We start from the raw sequence: 6000 nt of genomic DNA on the forward strand, positions 1-6000 counted from the left end.
CAAATTCACTCTGTAATAAAACTGAAAATTGTTGTCATTATTTATAAAAAGAGGTACAACATGAAGCAAAATGAAACCTTTTCACTCAATGATACAGTTCTCAAAACCATTAATGTCTTTTATGTTCCTTAGTTCTCCTGCCAAACGACTGAGCTTCTTTTTTGTTAAAAGCAGGCAAAAAAAATAATATCATGTAGAAGTGAAATATGTCATTTATTGAATTAAATGACGAAAAGAAGTAAAACATAGTTAACAAAATAGGGGTCAGAAAGGGGGACTCAAATATAGAGTATTACACATCTTAGGCAAAATATTGCACAATCTGCCCCAAGCACCATTTAACATGCTGTACATAGGAAAAAGGGCGATCAACCATACTAGAATAAGAGTTCAAACCCTGTAAACGTTCAAAAGATACAGTATACTTGTATTTCAAGTTGGACTCCTTATAAACATCATAAGATTAAAAAAACATAAACAAAAAATGCCCTAAATTACTGCCTGCCATCAAAAAAAGGTGGGTAAAACAAAATAACAAATAACCAAATTACAACAAAATAACAAACATTGGTGGCAGATGGGGTGCCTGGTGGGTTTGAGAAATTCAGCAGTTCAATAAAAGCGTGACTTTCTTATTTGGTAAGCAGATCAATAATGATCAAGTGACAGATAAGAGCTTCGCTGATTGGTTGAACCCATTTTCAGCATCATGCCAATGTTGTGGTAATTAATACACTGTACACGTTCACAATCACTATTTTTAACCTCTCTCTCTCTCTCTCTTCCTCTCTCTCTCTCTCTCTATATATATATATATATAAATATTCCATACTAAGTAATAAATAGAGGTGTTTTTTGCATTAGTGAGATGCATGACGTCACAGTAGCTGTATCATCTTCCAGGGCTATATCACACCCCTAGAATATTAAATCTTTAAAAATAGTACTTGTGATAATACACCTGTGTTTTGGTTCACATTCTCTCAATTTTCAATTACTGTTCTTTTATAAAATAAGCTACATGTAAGTGCATGGTCATTTAATTGTATTTTTCTTAAGTTGATATGCGCTGTATTTTATGACTAAGTATGTAATAAACATGATAAAATATACCCTTTTCCACATCACATCACATCCTGTATCAGCCCTCGGACCTTCGGCCTTGGTGTATCGGGCTGATACAGAATGTGATATTGAAATTTTCATTGATTTGTCGACAATAATCACGATGGCTTAATGATTGTGGAAAAAAATTCTTAAATCGCAAATAGTAAAATTAAAACAACCACAGTGTATGCTCTTTAACTGTAACTGTATTTTTTCTTTTTGTTACACGGTACAAAGTGCTATATTTCTTCTATTTTGACTCAGTTCCCTGCACCAAGAAGCATATTTCTATGAATCATTTGCTACTACAATTAAAATTACTACCATTTCTATTTTAGTAACATTTCAAATTTTGGATTTTTAATCAATACAATCATGTACATGTATTGAACTATAGCCTATAATTTACAAAGTACTTACAAAATCGGACAACGATAAAAAGGGCAGCAATATTTACGCAGGACAGTTAAGGCTACAAAAATACGGGAAATGTTTACTATGACATCACACAAAATTATCAGTTTTTCAAATTACCACTAAATGAAATGATTTGTTATTTTAAACTATTGGATAGCTTTAAACTACATCAATACTTACTATTGCATGCATTTATGTCGTTGGTTAAATCCCACACAGCAATATATAAACAATTCAATGATCGCAATGCACTTTTCAATGTGACGTCATATCGTAAAATTTGACTCAGTTTGTATGCAGTGAGATGCGGATCAAGTTATATTTCATACAATGAAAAATATATTTTGTAATCAAATTAAATATTATTTGCAGATATATGAGGTCATTAACTTGGATACGACGTCTATTTTATGATTGTATTCATATACTTCCCATACATTCCCTAGACAAACGATACCGCCGTATATTTTTATGCATATTTACTGAAGAGTAATAGAAGGGTGAAATATATTTGGAGATAACGAACAGTATTCAAGCTCAGAAGTCCATTCAAACAATACAAATCAAGAGCACAGCAAGCACGGACCTCTAAAACATCAGAGGTAGGATCAGGTGCCATGGAGGAGTGAGCATCCCATGCCGACTGGTAACACTCGTTGTGTGATCCTTGTCATAATCAGGAAATAACGGGAAAGCCGGTCGACAATTCAGTGGGTAAGTAATGGCCTAACAATAAAAGATGAAAGACGTCAGTCAGCATTTGACTTAACGATAGATGGTATTTGCTGACAAGGTCATTATATCGACCATAGAATTTACGAAATTATAACTTTAAACAAGACTGTTGATATTCTTGTTTCATCAACTTGTTTGTAAGTAACTTACCTGGTTTAAAAATTGTTCATACATAGTGCAAACTCTTGCCTATCGAAAAAACAGAGATATAAACCCTACATGTATATGTAGGTGATGAGGCTTTATTGCTGCATAAGTAAGGAACGTTGACGATTGAAAAGTTAAAGTCATCACGTTTATCAAAAAGCTTTGTTGTTCTAGTAAAATACGTAAGGGTCTTCATAAATCGATATACTGCAAGGGCATACCCTCAATGGATTATGACAAGCTTTTACACATACATTCAAGAAGTTTGAAAAGTGCTGCGAACCTGATGAAATCTTGCAAATGAATAATTAATTATATCTATACTTACTGTACTTGACAAGCAAAATATTCAACATACGGTCTAACAAATGTAATTTTAGCAATTAAATGGTAGAATCTATATAGGTTCGCAGCACCTTTCACAAAGTACGAAGAGTGTTGAAAATAATTTTAAATTAAACTTAGATTTTCTACTAGGTTATACCCTTGCAATATTGGATTTTATAGATGACCTAAATACTGCCCAAACTATATCGTACTTTTTGACTGAAATTTTTCTGAACAGGAGGTCATCAGCAAGTTATTTTTTCGTCAAAAGAAGGGTTTTTATAATGTCTAAATAAAAATTCCTACTGTTATCAATAATAATCAAACTATTGACTTGATTTGTACTTCTAAAAATCATCGTTGTTTGAAATTTAAAAAAAAGAAAAGAATCTTTTTCTGCATACTCTGTTGAAACAAAAATTATTTAGATTTAAATCAAATCTTTGAAGATGCTTAGTTCAGTATGGTTTATTGTTTTCAACACCCATGGTTAAGTTTGATCAGATTACAATATGTTCTCCGAAGCATATTTAACAAAGATAAATTCAGTTCAATCCAGATCTGTGTGTAATACCGTGACATTGAACTTGTCATCTTCTCTGATAACATTCATTATTACATATGTATGTTTTAATGCAGAAAGAAACTAACTGCAAAAACACTTTTGAATTTATATATAGCTTTTATAATCCCTGTCTGGTAACAGAGGTTCGGAGTTTTGGTAGGGAGGAGGAAAGAATTACAAGATTTCCAACAATAAGGTTTGAATAATGGAATTCTAATTTTTTAAAATGGAAAAAATGGAAATTACTTTTCATAGTTATTTTTAAAGTAAGCTTTCATGATCAGCATGTTAAATGTACACGCACCCCTTACATTTATAACTGAAGAGATTTACTAATGATTTACATTAACCTCATTCAAACTGAAAGCGATCGTCATCGAAAGCTTTTAACATAAATAAACCCGCCAGTAATGGACAAATAAACTTCGTTTGATGTACATTGTATTTTTACTATAGCAAAACATATCATACACACCTTTCTCGAGATAAAAGTTGTCATCTGCGTTGTCTTTTCACTGGTTATCATTTAGTAAAATAGCTAACAAGGTCATTACGTTCAGATGTTTGTTCATGTACATATGTTTACTTGCTACATGAATTTCGATGTCAATGTGTAGGTCTTTCAACTGCCGCTAGGGTTCGACGAAAAGAACGATAACTCATTACCAGAAGGTGTTTACAACTGGTCCGAGGTAGCTAATTGTTTTTAAGTATGTTTTCCAAGTCTCCCTTCACTGCCAGTGGAATCTTATTGTTTAAAAATTCAGTACAAATGGTAAACGTATTTATGATGTTGTTAGAGACACTGTACAATGATATATAATTAAAATTTTTTAATAAAAATATAAAGTGAAATCAAACCCCTTTCTTAATTTTAACCTGATTAAAATTTTATCGTTCTTCTTTTTTACTTAGTAAAAAGAATAAGATTATGAATTATTGCATTTAATTGTAGAAATATATATCCTTATGGAAGAAGGACAACAATGCACACACCAAAATATTACATTATATTTTTTTCTTCATTACAACTGTCATAGAGAGTTATAAATCACGAATGTAGTCCGTTTCCTATTCATTTTGATCCCGTTATTCCAGGTAGAATGAAGACATTCTCATTGTTTTGGTCAACTCTTTTGTAAACACAATAATACAAGGAACCTTTTTGTGTACATAATAATACCCATTGAAGCAGCTTATATCATTCCTATAAACGATAACTCATAAATCGGCAATTTGTGGATCGTTTTTCACACTTGAGTTACCTGTCCTGAAAACACAACATCGTGCAAATCAATTGATAATAATTAAAAAATTTTAATCATTTAATTAGATGTATGTTAAGATTCTACTCTGAGAATTTCACGTACCTTTAAACCTATCTATCAAATGTTTTTACGATGTGTGCAACTTGAAAAATTAGTCGAAAGGCCTACAATGTGATTAATATAATTTATTTATTTGGTTATTATTGTCATTTTACGTTATTGAAATAATTGAGAAATAAGTAGGTAAGACAGAAAAAGATATAAGTAAATATTGAAATGTGTCATATTATGACCCTAAATTTGTATTTAGAAATAAATCATTTGATTAAGGGAAAGTATTTTAAAGTATTTTTGGGGGAAAAGTGGTGATTTCAAGCAAAATATAAAGTCGTTAGGTCGGATGTAATTATCTTTTTTCATAATAATAGATTCAAATAATCAACAAGATCATTAGTCTTGAAAGAAACGCGTTTCGTTTTCAATCGCTACAGATCGTCATAAAATTAAATTTGTTTGATAATTCCATTCCAATAGAATTATTTTTATTTTAGGATACACAAATTTCAGCGAAATTCTTTTTATTGTTAGTGATAGTAAAACAACTACATATATTTTTTAGCTTTAATATGCATCGATAAAAAATAAATATCTGAAAGGTACACAGCTGACGATAGGGTGATCGCTCAGGGGTCTGGAATAATGCTTCACTGACTACTATATTACAAAATTACCAACGTCAGGATCAGATCATTTTACCACAACCCCATTTGAGTTGACACCAATCAACACATAAATCCCAAGCACTGCAGCTGATCCTAGGAATAAAATTTTGTTCTTATCTGCTGGAATGGAAATCTATACAGTTAACAATTAAAGTTTATGGCAGAATGAATATATATCTACAAATATATAATAATACTAAATATTTTTTTCACGACAGGGGGCTAGTCATGACAAAAGATTATGACGTATTAAATACTTAGGTATTTGGACTGCCTGTCCTTGAAAGTAACATTAACTGTTTAAAGATAATTAAGATATATAGGAAATATTTTGGGGGTTGGGGTAATTTAAGGTTGCAATCTAAAATGTCTCTTATACATGCCATATCTAACAAAAAGCTGTACTTTATACTTTAAGCTGTATCCATCTTGTATTTTAAATTGCTTTTCTTCCTGAGAACCAACCGAGTTGTCGAATAGAAAAAAGCCTCTTTAGATGGAGAGAACAGATCTGTTATTATATATGTACAGTAGGTCGTATTGACTTCAATTCAGGAGAAATTTTGTATGTCAATACAAGTAGGCGATCCATTTATTTTAGCGATTTATGATGGTGAAACCAAAGTTTAACTAATACCTATGTCACTTCCAAATTTTCAAACTAATTGTATAGTTGATAACACTTCGATATTATATTTTTTACATGTATATT

Source organism: Saccostrea echinata, unplaced genomic scaffold (assembly GCF_033153115.1).
Source record: "Saccostrea echinata isolate AGI-Se365-2 ecotype Australia unplaced genomic scaffold, CSIRO_AGI_Sech_v1 ptg000025l, whole genome shotgun sequence".
Lineage (NCBI taxonomy): Eukaryota > Metazoa > Mollusca > Bivalvia > Ostreida > Ostreidae > Saccostrea > Saccostrea echinata.